This window comes from Hermetia illucens, chromosome 2 (assembly GCF_905115235.1).
Source record: "Hermetia illucens chromosome 2, iHerIll2.2.curated.20191125, whole genome shotgun sequence".
NCBI lineage: Eukaryota > Metazoa > Arthropoda > Insecta > Diptera > Stratiomyidae > Hermetia > Hermetia illucens.
Genome location: NC_051850.1, coordinates 7,909,827 through 7,926,664, shown reverse-complemented (window position 1 = coordinate 7,926,664; position 16,838 = coordinate 7,909,827). Strand labels below are relative to the sequence as shown.

At 43.4% G+C, this 16,838-nt stretch overlaps 1 protein-coding gene across 6 annotated transcripts in view; it reads left to right on the top strand.

The window, feature by feature from the left end:
* Window positions 1-16,838, top strand: part of LOC119649403 (guanylate cyclase 32E) — a 232,404-nt gene that overhangs the window by 79,557 nt on the left and 136,009 nt on the right. For 5 of the 6 annotated variants that reach the window (XM_038051529.1, XM_038051530.1, XM_038051532.1 and 2 more), the window contains exon 2: window positions 5,419-5,452. The exons of the other annotated variant lie outside the window; for it this stretch is intronic. The gene's annotated coding sequence lies outside the window, so the exon portion shown is untranslated. The remainder of the gene's footprint in view (window positions 1-5,418; window positions 5,453-16,838) is intronic. 6 annotated transcript variants of the gene reach the window in all.

Genomic DNA, 16,838 nt, shown 5'->3' with positions numbered 1-16,838 from the left:
TCTTCCAAACTACCTCTAAATCGTCCAGTCACGATTCTATAGTCGCTACCCCACAAATTTATGTCCGCCTTTGAGCAGAGATCCTTAAAACACTCCATCTTACTCGATTAGAAGACCAGCTTAATGTTTTGGGGGTTTCTTTGTAGACAATCAATCCTACCTATCGCCCTCTGAGCTGTTTGTCTGGCTCGATGGTAAGTTAGATTTTCCACTGGGTAATATACAATTCTTAGGCATGGATGCATTACATGCTCTCGCGATGCATTGTGCCATGTGTAAAGTTCTTTTCGTACAGGCGCCTGATTTAGTAGTTTCGCCTATCAGAACTTCAATGCAAGTGTGAAGAGCAATACCAAGCACCCGCTTCACAGTCCTGCATCGATCCTTTTCGGAGAAATTCTTTTTCGCTGACATCTGTGTTCCTATATTTGGTGTAGACTTCCTGTATGAATATAAGCTGGTGGTAGATATGCAGCATAGGTCCCTGAAAGACACCACAGCCTCTCTTAGGTCGTCAGGGAAAATTTCAACTTGCTCGAACAACAACACTTTTCCCATAATTTTTAAGGACGTTGCCGGCCCTACTCCAAAAATACCGCAACAGTACTACCGAACGTTGTATCTCTCATCCAGCTTAGCAAAATATTGAGCACCACACGAACACTAGTGCTTTCCAAATCTGCTTGAAAGGGCGTCCTCTACCACCCCAGAAGCACGATGTTGGGCGGAAAAAATTCAGCGAACAAATCAAGTAGGGTGTATGTAAACCTTCCAATAGCAGTTGGTCATCTCCAATCCATTTGGTCTCCAAGCCTAATGGCGAATGACAGCTTTGTGGCGATTATACACGCTTGAATGCTCAGATGATTCCGGACCGGTACCCCATTCCACTCATCCAAAACTTTGCGCATTATTTATCAAACTGTCGTGCTTTCTCTACCTTGGATATCGCCAAATCCCTGTCGCCCCCGAATATATTTTAAAAACTGCAATTTGCATACCTGTTGGACTCTTCGAGTTTCTACGGATGACTTTTCGCTTGTGCAAAGCGGAGGAAATCTCTCAGAGGTTCATCCACTCTGTACTACGAAACTTGAACTTTTGTTTCGTCTACTTGGATGACGTTCTGGTTGTATCTTTCACAAATTCTGAGGATTTGGCACACCTCGACTGCTTTTTTCAACATCTTCTTGATAATGGCCTAATTCTCAACGTTGACAAATGCAAATTTTTCCAGAAACAGGTGAAATTTCTAGACCAGTCAATCGCCTCTGGCGGCATTCAACGCAACTAAGTCAAAGTGCAGGCGATCGCGAGTTGTCCGCTGCCAATGGCGGTCAAAGACCTTAGAAGGTCGTTTCCTGCCGAAAACCGCTCAACACCAGGCATTAATTAAAGCCCCCCTGTCTGTTCCTAAGACCAAAGATTCGTAGGAGGTTGTATGGCCTCCAGAGCCCCGTTTGAAACTATCAAGTAACAGCTGATAGACGCTCTACTTTTGGCATTTCGTCAACAGGATGTACCCATAGCCGTATTCTTCGATGCTTCAGACATACCAATGGGCGCGAAAACGTACAAACGTTTGAAACCATCAAGCAACAGCTAATAGATCCTACACTTTGGCTTTCCCTCAGCAGGATACACCCCTAGAATGAAAGCTGGCAACCGTTGTATTTCTTTTCAAAATAATTGAATATCGCTCAAAGGAATTACAGCGCCTACGATGAGGCATTATTAGCCGCGTATTTGAGCATTAAGCACTTTCGATATTCCCTCGAAAGCAAGTCGTTCACCTTGTTCAGGGACTATAGGCCTCTGACTTTTGCCTTACGGTAAAAGCCCAACAAAGTGTCCCCTCGCTAACTTCGGCACTTAGCCTACAACAGTCAGTTCACATTGGACATTCAACACGTGCCCGGTAAAAACAACCTAGTCGTTGACGCTTTGTCCCGGATCTCCGAGACCTACAACTCAGCTGCTGTCGATTTTTTAGCAAACGCGGTGGCCCAGGTAGATGAAGCAGTTCAGCAGCGCCTGCAAACGAACTCCAAATACAAATTCAAAGAGTTCCCATCTTTGGCTCACGTTCTTCTATCTAGTGCGATATCTCTGCAAAGAGAACTAGGTCATATATTCCAGGTGCTTTTCGTAAGGAAGTATTTCGCACCTTTGCAGTCGGACAACGAACCGATTTGTCTCCAGCGAATATTTCTGGATGTATGCGGAGTTGAAAGCGTCATATTTGCATACAGATCAGGTTTTTGATAGAGCAAAGTGGCGTAACTGCTCACGGCAAGACGACCCCGCTTGTCAACGGGACAAAGGCTGAAGAACAAGAAGAAGAAGGTTCACAGCGCTATGTGACTCCCACTACTGCACGCTAATGCCAGAAACCTACGTGGGTAGGACTATTATGTATGGCGGCCTTTTGTGGATAAGCGACTTTAGTACTGTATATCCTGTTGGTGAGACCAGATGAAACCGTATCACTCATTCGATACTCAACATTGGTATTTTATAATACATCGCTAGTAGTTTAGGTATTAATTCTTGCTTCGTCTATAAAGCTTATCGGTTCCTTGAAGGAGTAGAAATTTCATGGTAATTGGAGGAATTTCATGATCATTGGAAAGGTCAGTCAGTTATTTGAACCTCCTGAAAAAGCTGAAGTTGGCTCTTATATTGGTACATTTTTTGTTAAGGGATAAAATGTAATTGGTCTACTCCCGTATGGAGCATAAACGATGTCTAACTATGGTTAGAATGTGGTTATTGAGAAGTCTGTCGATGATCTTAGCGCTTTCCGACTTGGTTCTAATTTTGTTACCCCAAGGCATACCAAGCAGCCATTACGAATGTGGAAGAATCATGGAACCAAATGAAAGACACGATCCACAAAGCGGCCTCTGCAACCCTCGGGGTCACCAAGCCGGGTAAGCGGTACATGAACCGAGATACTTGGGTTTGGAATGATGATGTTGAAATGAAGGTCCGTGAAAAGAAACGCCTCTACCACAAATTTCTCGACGATAAAACGCCTGCTAATTGGCAAATTTATAAGAATGCCAAACGGGAAGCAAAGAAAGCGGTCGCTGTCATCCGATTCACTCGGGATGGCGAGAGAGATCTGTATCGACTTGCTAAAAGCCGTGATGAACGCACACAGGATATCGAACACTTCTGTTGTATTAATGACAAGAACGGTACTTTGCTTACCAACCGTCGAGCCGCAACGGATAGATGGCGAGAATACTTCGAGCAGATTTCAACTGAAGAATTTGCTCATCCTTCACTTCCACAATCATTGCCGACATTTGGAGCAGTTCCACCAGTCAGCGCAACTGAAGTCGAGGAGGCAATAAAACAAATGAAATCGGGGAAAGCAACAGGACCTGACGACATCGCATCTGAGCTCTGGAAAGCGAAGAGCTGGGACCCAACACTGTGGCTCAGTGAATTCTTTAATCGGGTTATTCAGGAAGGAAGAACACCATCTGACTGGCAAGAAAGTACCACTGTTCCAATATGGAAAAAGAAAGGTAGCCCAGCAGAATGTTCAAATTACCATCCGATCCGGTTACTTTCCCATACCATGAAGATTTTTGAACGCTTTCTTGACAACCGTATTCGCGAAATCGTTGAAGTAACCGTGAATCAAGCCGGATTTGTCAAGAACTGCGGAACTACTGACGGAATACACGCTGCACAGTTACTCATGGAGAAACACCGTGAGAAGCATCGCCGTCTTTGCATTGCATTTCTGGATCTAGAGAAAGCGTTTGACCATGTACCACACGAACTCATCTGGTATGCTCTACAACAACACTTAGTGCCAGAGGAACTCGTGCACTGGGTTCAATTGCTCTACCAAAGTTCGAAGTATGGCGGGTGTATCAAAACCGCTTCGTGTCTCTGTTGGAGCTCATCAAGGAAGTGCCCTCTCACCACTCCTCTTTGTCCTTGTTATGGACACCGTCACCCGGGTATCCAACGTCCGGCGCCCTACACACTGCTTTATGCAGATGATGTTTTCCTAGCATCTGATAGCAAAAATGATCTCGAGCTACTTGTTCAAAAATAGAATGATCGCTTCATGCAACATGGTCTCAGACAGAACTGAATTTTTGACGACCGATCCCCATGAAACTGACACAATCACTGTCAGCGGCAGTGATCTGCCCAGAACTGAGCGATTTAAATACCTCGGGTCAACGCTATCAGCCAATGGAGAGCTGCGCTATGAAATTGCTTCACGCATTAACGCAACCTGGATCGACGTATCAACGAACGTCTCAAATCTAAAATTTACCGCAATGTCGTCCGTCCAGTCGCTCTCTATGGTTCTGAGTGTTGGCAGACCATAAAAGACAATGAACGGCGTCTTGCGGTAATGGAGACGAAGATGCTACGTTGGACTAGTGGCGTCACACGTTTAGATCACATCCGAAATGAGGATATCTGCGATCGTTATGGGGTTGCACCGATCGTGGAAAAGTTGCGAAAGAGGCGTCTTCGATGGTATGGTCACGCAATTCGTGCAAACGAGAATTCACTTGCAAAGATTGGTCTGAACATCGAAGTCGATGGTAAACGACCAAAAGGCCGACCTAAGCAACGGTGGCTTAATACGCTGGATGGGGATTTGAAAGCCTCGAGATTGCACCCAGATCAGGCATTCGATAGAACCAAATGGCGAAGCCGATCACGACGAGCCGACCCCGCTTGTGAACGGGACAAAGGCTGAAGAAAAAGATGAAGAAGGCATACCAAGCAGGTTTGGGAGGACTTTATGTAGGCGCGACTTATATTTTGTAATCTTTTTCACATTTTGTTTAGAAATTAAGGGGGTGAGTCCGCGTCTGTCGGAAAAGACAGACTGGATTATTCTAGCCATGTAATGTTCGCCGCCAATAGACACCAGAATGATGCTCGATGACTGACTTTCTAATAGTCAATGATAAAGGCTTAAGCTTTTTATTGCTGGACTCAGTCATTGTCATATAGTTGAACTAAAAGAATAGAGACCTCACTGGCTAAGAAACCTATGCTTTTTCCGTATGGGAAGAAGGTTATTGCTAAATCAACTTTGCCTGGAGTTCCTGTTACATCAGATCCTATGATGTATAGGCCAGTTGTTGCCTATAATAATGATACCTTTTGGATCTTAGGGAGACAGTTTTAAGAGATCTTGACTGAGATATGCCATCATGTGTGAAATGTTCACACATGTGGTAAAATTTTTCATTTCTTTAATATCACAGCAGTTTTTGTTTTATAAGGTTATTGTATCATTCAACAAACACTGTCTTTTCAAAAAATATTTTAGAAAGATAAGGCATGATTTGGTCTTTTTCTATTAAGCCTATTGATATAATTATTGTATACTGTGTCCCATACATTTTTTTATTTATATTTCAGGTCTTTCTCTGCACAATCTAGCAGCTGTTACAAGGTTTGTATCATTCCATACTTGCTTGAAACTTCTGAATATTCATCATCTTCGAACGACCTCAATTTAATTTTTAATGAAATCATTTTTATCATTGTTTTGAAATATAAATAGTGAAGCCTCATTTCGTGCAATATTTTTTCCTGGAAAATCGTATATTTCTTAGCACTGCCGATAGGAGTGTAATGGCTATGGAGGGAAAGGAGAAAGGTAACGCCTCTGCTGCTGAGTTCCCATGGCAGTCGCTAAAAAGTTGTGGCTCTTCAAAGTGTTCTTTTTTGTATATCATTATGGTAAAGTTTGAATCACTAGCCCCATCTCCAAGGGAGATGGTAGTTAGAAGGAAGACGTGAGTCCACCTGTCTTGGAAATGGGTGCTGCTTCGTTGGCCCTAAACCTTCTTTCGCATCCTCGGAGGGTTATAATTAATAAGGGTATTGATAAAGAAAACACTGCCACGTTTTTGAAAGAGAGTTGAAGGGGGGGTCCTGCTGTTCCTTGGAGGAGTGGCGCTCCCCTATCTAACTCCTCTCCCTCAAATCGAATTGCCTTAGCAGAACGCTTATTAATGATGATGGTGATAAATTATTCCACTTTTAGGAGCCATAACTGGGGATGATCGCCGCAAAAGTCCCCCTCTCAGCATCTCGGGCCTAATTTTTTTCAAGCATAGAAGAATGAATTTTTTCAAACTTCTTTTAGTATTTTGAAATATTTTGGCATCTATCATACATATACCATATACCAATTCACCTTTTAGGGTCACATACTTTTGTTGCTTAGAACGTTACGTTACGTTACGCAAGAACTTTGGCGCCACGCTAGGGGCTAACTCTGTTCCGTACGTAACCGAGTTGGTGCCCAACGTGAGGTCGCAGTTGTTGCGTAAGTATCAGTAAGGGGACATAGAATGTCGTTCTGTCCCGCGTTCATGGTACTGATGTCATGGATACGTCAGCACTCAGCGACGATGACACCACTGAAATCAACTTGAACTCTCCCGACTTTAAATCTACAGAATATCTACCATTGATAGCCCGAATCGAGGACAATTCTCATCAATTTTACGAAATTCGTTTTCGTGGAGCCTTTTTGGTGCTTCGTGGCTGAAATTGTAACCTGATTCCAAGTGGATCGGATCTTTAACATCTTTGGCATTTTTGAATCGATGTTGATGGACAACGGGGAACAATTCCGTTCCGCTGATGGAAGCAAATGGACATTAAACACGGCCTTGTATTCTCCTCAGATGAATGCCTCCGAACGGGTTAACCGATCCGTAATAGCTGCTATTCGAACTTACGTCTTCCCTAATCAGCGTGATTGGGACCGAAAAGTCCCTGATATCTGCTGCGTACTGAGATCATCTGTACATTCAGCCACCGGAAATACCCTTTGCTTTTTGATTTTTTGTCAGAATATGATCATTCATGGAGGGTCCTACTCTCTATGGCGCCAATTGAACCTCCTTCAGGATCCTTTCTCGGTCATCTCTACTAATACGAGGACGGAACTCCTAAAAGAGGAGGTCCAAAAGAAACTGCAATTGACCCATCAGAGAGCAGCTGACCATCATAAATTGAGGGCAAGACCATCTACCTTCGAGGTAGGTGACTTATGGCGGAGAGATGTGGGAGTGTTCCATAGGAAGGGCCTAAAATCTACCCCTCGGGACACTCCTAGGCAGTTCGCATTTAACCACGCCAAATTCTGGTATGTACGCAACAGTTGCGGCCACAGATTTTAAGGTTGAAGTGATTCTTGGCCATTCTTGAGTCTTCCTGGTTGAGTATCTGATAGGTAAGATTGCTTTTGGGGACTTTTTATGTAAGAATGTTTGATTGAACAATGGTTCCATTTGGAAACAGTTATTCTCTACAATGCGATGCAGATAGTCTATGCTTCAAAGGAAAATTGTGGCCTGTTATCAGTTTTTTAGTAAGAGTAGGATTTCCACCAAATTTTCCAGTATCTATATTTGCAAATTGATTCTAGGATAAACTTTAGGGAGGTTTGCAGTAAATTTATAAAATATGGTATTGTAGTACTATTATTAACTTTATTTGAGCAGATATTAGATTTTTATGTCCTGAATGTCATGTACATACGAGGGCGGTCCGATAAGTACTTAGCCTCTCCGCCCGATGGCGCTACTATTGCAAGAAGTATTTACTGTCGTGTAGAACATTCTCTTAGACGGCTACTGTCAAAATTTTAGTCGAATAGGACTTGTAGTTTTGTTTTTAGCGCGTGTAGAAGCGGGCGTGCGGGCGAATTTTAGAAAAATGGAAAAAGAACAATATCGGTCGGTGATTCGATTCTTGTTTTTGGAAGGGAAATCGCGCAGCGAAATCAAAGAACGCTTGGATGCTGTGTACGGTGACGCTTCTCCTTCGATGGCGACCGTCAAAAATTGGTTTAATGAATTTCAACGTGGTCGCACGTCAGTTTTTGATGAGCACGCCCCGGAGCCCCGAAAACGGCTACTGCGGAGAAGAACGTTACAAAAATCCATGACCTTGTATTGGCAGACCGCCGATTGAAGGTACGCGAGATAGCCGAGACAGTAGGCATCTCAAAAGACCGCGTGGGTCATATCCTGCACGAAATTTTGGGCATGAGAAAGCTGTCGGCGAGATGGCTGCCGCGTTTGCTCACTCCGGACAACAAGCGCAATCGTGAAACCACTTCAGAGCAGTGTTTGACGCTGTTTAAGCGCAATTCGAAGGAGTTTCTTCGTCGTTTCGTGACCGTCGACGAAACATGGATCCACTGGTACACTCCAGAGACCAAGGAACAGTCGAAACAGTGGACTTTACCCGGCAAACGTGCTCCCAAGAAGGCAAAGACTGTGCAATCGGCAGGAAAGGTGATGGCCGCCGTTTTCTGGGATTCACAAGGTGTGATCTACATCGACTACCTGGAGAAGGACAAAACGATCACAGGGCTGTACTATGCCGAATTATTGAGCCGATTTGACGCCGAATTGCAGAAAAAACGGCCGCATTTGGTGAAGAAAAAAGTGCTCTTCCACCACGATAACGCACCGGCTCACACTTCCGCCGTCGCCACGGCCAAATTGGTCGAATTGGGCTACGAACTGCTGCCCCATCCACCGTATTCCCCAGATTTGGCCCCGTGCGACTATTATTTATTTCCTAACTTGAAAAAGTCACTCGCCGGGCAGAAATTTGAGTCGAATGAGGAGGTTATAGCCGCCACGGAAGCCCACTTTGCAGACCTCGAGAAAACGTATTTTTCAGACGGGTTAAAGAAGTTGGAGCATCACTGGGAGAAGTGTATCGAGTTAAAAGGAGACTATGTCGAGAAATAAATCGCCACTTTTCAAAAATTTTCGTTTTTTTTTTGGTAGGCTAAGTACTTATCGGACCGCCCTCGTATAATCAAGGCCCAGACAAACTCATTATTATATTCCGAGAAAAAGTATGTCAAATTATATAATTCTAAAGAATAGAATTACATAGCTAATCGTCAAAATAAACTAAAAGATAAACTCTATCACGGTTCGATTAAAACCTTCCAACCCTGAATTGTAAGTTTCAATAGCAACCTATGTACCAGAGTGTTAGTTTCATTAATCTGAGCCTAACATTATTCCTACATTATTTCACAGAATCGCAAACATCATTTGTAGCCAATACTTGTTGGCATAGTACGCAAACTTTGCATATTCAAATTCAAACGATCTATTCCGTCACAAGCTGACTTTTCGCAAGCAGACAAAGTTCATAATTAATATTCTGCCAATGTTGCTGTCGCTGATAGACCGCACTAGTCGAACTAACTCATAGTTGGTCCCATATATGGTTTAGAAATGCATAGGGGATGATTCATGCATCACCTCTTATGGACTCCACATACTATCCATCTATAACCGGTGAAGTATGCATTTTTGATTTATCGATTTGCAATTAATGGGGAGGAGTAAGGTGCAATGATAACTGGTTACAGGCTATGCACATAAAGATATCTTCATTGCATAGTTTAGATTGGAATTGTCACACAAAGTTAGTAGGAATCGATTAAATTGTTATTCAGTGAAAGGAGGTTCTATTATTTGACAAGCCCAACTCATTATCGATGCAAGTAAGATAAAAGAGATGTGCGACTGATAAAGATTGATTTTGCTATTCAGAAGGCCAAGGAATGGTGGGAGAAGTTAGAACGTAGAAAAGCGGGAAAACGTGTTCTGCGTCCTCTGCAATATTTGGGCACTTTGGGCAATATGGCGAATCATCACGCCCAAATCGATACAGATATGCTCGAAAGCCTCCGTGCCCGCTCAAGAATTTAGTTAGGTCAAAACCTACTCCGCTGTGGGGTCGCTTGATCCATTTCCGGATATACCGGATATACCATATGAGTCCAGCGGCCTTTTTCTGACTTCTCCTACTTTTCTTGCCATTCCGCGACAGTTTCGGATCGTGTGAACTGCCGCAGACGGGCAGGAGATTCTCCTGTGAGATACGCTCGATCGTAAAGTCGTTGTCTTTCCTTCGCCAAAATCTCAGTTGGGACCATTTCTGCTATCCCACAAGCTGTTTCATTGGATATTGTTCTGTAAGCCCAACATGCTCGGAGTACACTTATGCTGTATTTGTCAGTGCATCTACCCATATTGGGGCTACATAAAGGCTGAGCCTTGGGCCACCAATATTTGGTAGCATTCCCGCAATCAGCGCTCCGATGTTATATACCTTGGTTGCTGCACCCCCCACATGTAATCCGAAGTTTAACCTCTGATCAATCATTACGCCTAAGTACTTAAGTGCAGGCTGGGAATGGATTGCTTGTGTTCCAACTTTAATCCTCATGGAAGTGCACTTTCTCTGCTTGGCAATAAGTACTACTTCCGTCGTATGTTCTGCGAGCTGTAGACCAGCATTCTCTAACCAGGATTTAATCTCATAACCAGGATTTAATCTCATAAACGTGTGCAACAACCGTCACACCAATATCCACCGCGAAACCAATGGAGGCCTCACCAGTAGGAATGTTTAGAGTTAGTACTCCGTTATACTTAACAATCCACTAGAGTGGCCCTAGGACGGAGCCTTGTGGAACTCCACATATTGTTTGGTATAATTTCATTCCTTCATCTGATTTGCAGCACAGAACCCTATCGATTAAGAATTTGGCAACGATACGCACCAGGTACTTTGCCACGTCTAAGTTGATTAGGGACTCAAGTATCTTGCTCCATTTAGCGGAATTGAACGCATTCTTCACATCAAGTGTGATCACTGCACAACGTTTGCCCTTGTCAAGTGCGGTCTTAGTTGTGATAACTACTAGGATAACTGCATCCGTTGTAGACCTCTGCTTTCGAAAATCGAACTGATTCTCGGAGAGACCGCCATCCTTTTCGGCAATTGGCAGCAATCTGTTATAGATTACTCGTTGGAATAGTTTGCCAGTATTATTTTGAGGGCATATCGGCCTGTAGGACAAAGTTTCCTCCAAGGGTTTGTTTGGCTTGGGGACTAGTATTAATTTCTGCTTCTTCCATTGTGTAGGAAATGCTCCTTCTTTAAGGCATGTAGTGAACGCCTCGGCAAACATATTTGCAGCTATTTTCACTGCTACCTTGAGATCTTTATTAGGGATGCTATCCAAGCCAGGTGCTTCATTTCCAACTATTCAGCAGCTTCGAGGACCTCGTTTTCATTTACCATGGAAACTTTGGCGGTGTCTATCTCGAAAGTAGGAAGGTTAGCGGTACACATGGGAGAAGATCCGTAAGGCCAGAAGCTGGTGGGGAGTGTTTGCCTTTGACTTTCGATATTATTGTCTTATAGGCGCCAGCTCCCAGCTTCCTTATACAGTCGCTTTAAATGTTCAATCTTACTTTTCATTATGGCCACACGTAATTTCTTCCGAGCGTTAAGGCAGGCCTTGCGGTATTCTCCGATTTCAGAGTTCATCACTAAAAGTTCGGAACTCGCTTCTGGGATACAACACACCTTGGCATGGAGGCGTCACATGCTCGCAACTTTCCGCCAATCTGTAAAGTTTTATCTTCTGGGCTTCCTTCAAGCGCTGCATTTTGCTGCAGGACTTCTTTAAAAATCTCCTCGTCAAACTTATTAGCTGCCCCTCTTTCAGCACCAGTTAGCATCCATTGCTAGCTTCTTCACCAAAGAATGCAACTCCTCTCTCGTAAGGCTTGGAGCGGCTTAGCAGCTATTAACAGATATTCCGCCTATTTTTGCTCTAGTGAAGCCACTCTCGAGAAACTTCATGGTTTCTTCTATGGTCCATTTCCTCCTGTCCATATCGTTACTTTTCCGCTCGTATCTGCGACCCAAACTCCACTGTCCAGATTTTTGTACTGCTCGCAGATAATAGCAACGTCGGTTTTGTTTTCCAATACCTGGGAGAGCAGGTCCTGAGCCGCTTGGCAATGGTTCAGGTTTAGCTGTAGGAACTTCATTTGAGAATAGTGTCGATCGCCTTCCTATAGGTCGGACATGTGCTGCTGTCTGTAATATGGGTGCTACCAATGCCGTTTATTTGCCTGCAGAACAGACAATTGGGTTTTTCTTCGCAGATTTTTGGAATGTGGCTTTTTTTCAGCATTTACGACACAGGTCGGACCTATCGTGTACGCTAGTACATTTTTTAGCCACTTGTCCAAATTCCAAACACTTGAAGCATCTTTTCAGAGTTATCTGCTTTCGTAGTCGGCAGACAACCCAACCAATCAAACTTTACTAGCAGTGGTAGCGTTTTTGGCCGTTTGAAGTATTAGACTTATGGACGTAGTTTGTGTGCCGCCATATGCCTTCCTCAGCCGTAGAATATCTCACTCCTGAACCGACTGTATTTCCAGTTGGGATCGTAGGGCTTGGTAAATTTAATCTCGTTCAAGTCCTTACACTCAATAACAGCGCGATTTTTCCTTAGCTTCATTCCTGCTGTAGCTTTTCCTTCTTTTCCACTTTGGTCCAAGTGGAACTTTGAATGGTCTGGTATTCTTTCGTGTGATTGCTTATTTATTTGCCGTGGAGGCGTTTTCTTCATTTTGCATTTTTGGCTACGTTGAGGAGATTCCGCACACATGAACCAGTCCATCGTCTCCATCTCAGCAAAGAGCTCCCCAGCACACAGTCATCGGTTTGACAAATGCCAATCGACAAATGGCTGCCAAAGATAATTCACGTGTCCTTCGACTTCCATTCAGCGATCCATTCTTGGTCCGGCTTCACCCCACTCGGAGGATTGAATGAGCAATCCTTCAAGTTAAGTGGAGTCAACCCACAGTCTGCCTTATAGAGAATCGCATGCAAGGGGCTCGCCTGTTTTTTGTTGTAAAAATAAGCGCGCAGCGAGTCGACTTGGCGATGATGTTGTGCCGCCACGTCAACCACGACCCTACCTCCGATGTCACGAGGCAGGTTCATCCGCTCCACGGTAGAGTTTGGATGATGCGTTCGGAATTTGAATCCACGTCCACGGCAATATTCCGAATGTATAAGTCAGTGAAGGGATAGTGAATATATTCAACGCGCTTATTTTATGCTTCCCCGAGAGATGCGATTTCAGTACCAGCTTTATACGTCGCAGGAATTCGGAGAGTAGAGCATCCTTCAGACCATCAACTCGATCATGGGTTCTGTGCAGAATTCCTAGGTACTTGCAAAAGTCTGTCTCGGTCATAGCTTGGATGTCGAGGTCACCAATGCTATGTCCTGCATGCGGATGAATTGATGATCTTTGCGGATGGCTTGTATTCGACAATTGTCTAATCCAAGCTCCATCCGAATATCACGGCTGAACATTTCTACTATTCGCAACAGACTTCTAAGATGGTCGTCAGTCCCAGCATACAGCTTGATGTCATCTAAGTACATACATCAAGTGTGTTAGTTCACACTTTGCACGTAGACCATATTTAATTTCAAAACCATACCCTCTAGCATCATTCAGCAGCCATGAAAGGGGGTTCAGTGTCATACAAAACCAAAGAGGACTCAACGAATCCCCCTGGAAGATGCCCCTTCGTATACGGATGGGCTTTGAGGTATTAGCACCCTCAGATGTACGCACTGATAAGGTTATATGCCACGCTTCCATGACTGTCGCCAAAAACTTTATTAGTCAGAAGATCAATGCGATACAAATGTAGGATATCAATTATCCAGGTATACTCGTACGTGTCCTTCTTAGGAATAAGATAGGCAATCCACGCAGTGAGGAAGGGTGAAAATTCCTCCGGCCAACTCATGACCTCATTTATGCTGACTGTGTATACTGGAAAATTTCTTATACCAGGAATTCTGCACCCGATCCAGACCTGGGCGCCTCCAGTTCTTCGAGGTGTTTATGGTTCGTCGAACTTCCTCCTCGGTAATAGCCGCAAAATTCACGCCAGACGTATTGGTATGGCGGGTAACCCCCAAAGTCTACCAGAGTATTCTTTCGCTTCCGTTATCGAAAACTGCACTGTTTGGACGTTATGTTGCATTCTGGACACGTCTGGTGTGACTTTCGTAATACCGTCGTAACCGACTGCATATGACAGAAAGTTTTTGCTTTAATGTGTCGCGCTGGGGATGGCATAGTTTCTGTAGACCCCCTGTACCTTACTTCTCACCTGTCTGCTGGTTTTGCCAGTGCTGATCTGAATCAGTCTAGCAACGCCCTGCCTAAGTGAGTCCCGCTGACGTTCCAGACGAATTTTCCTTGGTGGATCTCTTGGGTCATTCAAACCAATATCACGAAAACGAACCTTCTAACCGTACAATCTGACAGCCGCAACTGTACCTCAATATACGAGTGATTGTAGTTGCAGCAGAGACATATCAGCACACAGTCAGGATGCAATATCATCATTGATTTGAGATAGAATTCTCGGAGTTGTTGGAGATGCATAGACCCTGGGAATATCTGGTCTATGCAAAGGAACCATTTCCGAGAATTCTATACCCACTCTTTGGAATTCGTCCTGAACCCCAGCGGAAACCTCAGCTGGACGGTGGAAAAGAGTGCTTCGGCGAATACTGAAACCATTGGCTGCTGTGCTCCTGGTCGTCGTGGCGCCTAGACGTCAAACCGCCCCATGACTAGCGGTTTTGACGCCGTGCTGTCTATTACGAGAACCTGACCCAGTCACCAAGTCAGACGACTCCCGCCGGTTATCCGTACCGGACCCCAAAATTCTTCTTCTTCTCATTTTTGGTGGATAGCTTCCTTAGTAAGTAATCTGCAAGACTCCAAAGTTCCTGCACTTTCCTCACCTACCCTCTGAGATGCTGCGGTGGTGTACAGCCGTCCAGATTGAAGCTACCATCCCTCCTCCTTTCACAACCGGGCTTGGGACCGGCTACTATTATTATTTATATTTTTTTATATCTTATTTATTTTACAGTTACTTCTAATTTAGAGAGAGAGGTCGGCCTACAATATAACGGAATTTGCTAATAACATATCGAAATAGATGAAAAAGTAGTTTTGAAGAAAATATGCAAAAAATAAATCTATTTATTCTCAATTTAAGATAAAAGGCATCTAAAATCTAAAAGAAAAAAATCCAAAATTCAAACGTAAAGAATCGACTTCAAGAGAATTGTTTCCATTTTCTAAACAAAAATTTGGAAAATTTTACAAATAGATACTTTGGAATAACTAACCTTGGCGAGTGGTAATAATAGAGCAAAAGTGCAAATATTTAATTCAATAAAAATAGAAAAAAATGAAAAATCTGGATTCATAGTTTTTCTATGAGGGCTCTTTGATTTGGACCGAAATTAAATCTAAAGTGAAGATTTTTAAAAATTTTTCTTTCTTATAGTTATTTCGACCACAGTTTAACTATCTTCCCACTTGGCACTGCAAAAGAGATAAGTCTGCACAGGGACATAAGCCCAAAGATAAACACAAATATTCACTACGTATCGGGATTCGAACCTGGGGTATGAGATCGCGAGGTAGCGTTCAATCAATTTCAAACTGGTGCCGGTAATTTGATTGAATTTAAGGTCATCAAATATTTGATTTTCCTCCGTATTTCAGTTTTTTCGTTCGAATTTCTGCATAACATTGAATAGACCGAAATGTTCGAAACGAGTGTATCTCATTGAGGTCAAGGACCCAGTTTGTTTGTCAAGTCATCAATGATGAAAAAGATTCTTGATGGTGTTACATTATAGATAGCGTTAAGGAACGTGCATGCTATCAATAAATCTTGTTTGTAAGTTCAAAATCAAAGTACAAAGAGATTCCTAGCGCACGCTACCGTAAATGTATCTGTATCGATACAATTGAACACCTTCTTCAAGGTACAGGTAAACTCACTACTTACCCCCTGTCTCAAGTAAGTGACGACGTAGTCCAAAGTACTTCAATTGTGTAAAGATTCAGGGCTTGGTGTGATCTTCCTCCCCCACCTATATTCTATTGTATTCATGTCTTTTGTGATTTTGTAAAATCCACCCAGTATACAAAAAATGTATCTAAAGATTTTCTCTACTAAGACTGTTTGATAGGGAATATAAATCAAGATATGTTCACTCCCATCATACGTATGTCACGCGGTGGAATATTTCACGCGACAGCTAGTCATTCAGCAGAACGTATGTGTCTGGTATGTGGATATTTTGGCTCATAGTAAATTACTCGGTTTAACGGGGACTGAGTTGAATACTAATTGAGGGGATAACATAGTAGGACACAGATACTATTCACATACAGCGGTCACCTTACTCTAGTTATAATGAGCTGGTGATAAAAGTTGGTGACTTAGCGACTGATTTATTACTTTTTTTATAAAACTGTGCAATCTATCTATCTATCCTACTACAATAGTTGGCGATATGTATAGGAGTCCAACTGAGTCCTCAGTTTCACATTGCGAATTATCTGCAACGGGGTTCACTTGACGATTTTCCTATGGTGTTGGACGAAACCGCCAGCTGGATAATTTTTTATGGAGTCTCCTTTCGTCTATACGCTTTCCCGGCCTCCGCCCTTTGCCTTTTGCACTTCACTCTAGATAGATTCGATACTGGAATTCATCATATTTCAATCCTCAAGGCACAGATTCTCTGGTATCTCTAGGTTCATCCTGTCTTCTACGGATGTAGCACAATAGAAGAATATGTGCTCCAGGTCCTCTGGGGTGGCATTGCAGTTTGACGGAAGGGCGGGGAGGTCGGTGAGTTGTCTACTTTAAACCTGCTTGTGACGATATTCCCCAAGGTCCGTGAAAAACTGGATGAGAATTTACATGACCACCCCGTCCCTTCAGGGATCAACCCATGTGTTCAGGACCTTTCCCTGGATCTCCCTTTTTCGGCGCTCATTGTCTGCGATAAAAAAATGGTGATGGAGTTCACATTACATATACTCGTCATCTCATTTGCAAGAT